Below are 1,234 nucleotides of genomic sequence, written 5' to 3'. Positions count from 1 at the left end.
CAGCACTTGCAACACAAAAAGGTCATATAAGTGCCGAAGATTAGAGGTGTAACAAGGGAGTAACAAACATAAAAAGACGGAGGGGAGATGAAGACGATAGATGTTTGATAGGAAAGAAGGAGCAAACCACACCAGAGCACTCGCCAACCAACCACTAAAATTGACTTTGAAAATTGTTAATATGCATGCTTTAATAAAATACTAGGCGAAGGCTTTGGCGATGGATTAGACACACTCTCAGGAAGCCAAGCACCTGAATAACAAGGAAAGTGTTGGATTGGAACCCACAGGGTAAATGATCAAGGGAAAGACCAAGTGGAACCTGGAGAAGAGTCACGGTAATGGATGTACTGAAAAGTGGGAAGACATGGAGTGACATCAAGGATAGAGAAAGGTGGAAAGTGTTTGTTCGTGATCTATATCCTGATCTAGGGAGAGAAAGGCAATGATGATGAATACAATACTATGGCAACTTAAAAACGACACAAGGCCATTGTAAAAGGGGGGCTTGAAGGAAGGATGTAGGGTGGAAGAGCCAGGTGAAGACATAAAGTAACTTGGAAGGACAACACAAAAACATGGACTGGCCCGAATAGGTCAGAATGTGCAACGGCAGCTCGCGACGGTGAAGGATGCAGGGTCATTAAACAAGTCAACCTCTGAGTTAGAGATGACACCTCCAGGTGTCCAGGTAATAATTCTGTTCCTGGGGTTTTATGCACTCCGCATAATTTAGCAAAATTTGATCACTTTTTGTATAACTTCTGATTATTTTCCTTTATCATTCTTTGTTAAAATGAACAAAATAGCATAATTTCATAGTTTTGGGTTCAGTTTGCATAAATTCTGAATTTTTTTTTGCATAAAACCGCGGGGATAGGGATATGCATGTGTGAAATGCTTCCATCTAACGATGAGATAACAATCTAGGTAGGGAATAAGGCTCAGTACCTCAACTGGGATGGTGTTTACCTGTCAGCCAAGAGGTCTGGATTTCGATCTCTGCTAACATCGTGTGTTTTTTTTCTCTCTCATGTTTTCTACACCCCTTGATCCTAGAGTAGGTAGTTATACTTTAGTTTTAGTTTAGTTTTAGTAAGAGTTTTACAGCACTTGCAACACAATAAGGTCATATAAATGCCGAAGATTAGAGGTGTTACAAGAGAGTAACAAACACAAAAAAGAGGGAGGAGAGCTCAGGATGATAGATGTAGTTATAACAAACAAAACAACC

The sequence above is a fragment of the Aplysia californica genome, unplaced genomic scaffold, assembly GCF_000002075.1.
Source record: "Aplysia californica isolate F4 #8 unplaced genomic scaffold, AplCal3.0 scaffold00310, whole genome shotgun sequence".
NCBI lineage: Eukaryota > Metazoa > Mollusca > Gastropoda > Aplysiida > Aplysiidae > Aplysia > Aplysia californica.
Note: the sequence above shows the minus strand (reverse complement) of the source record.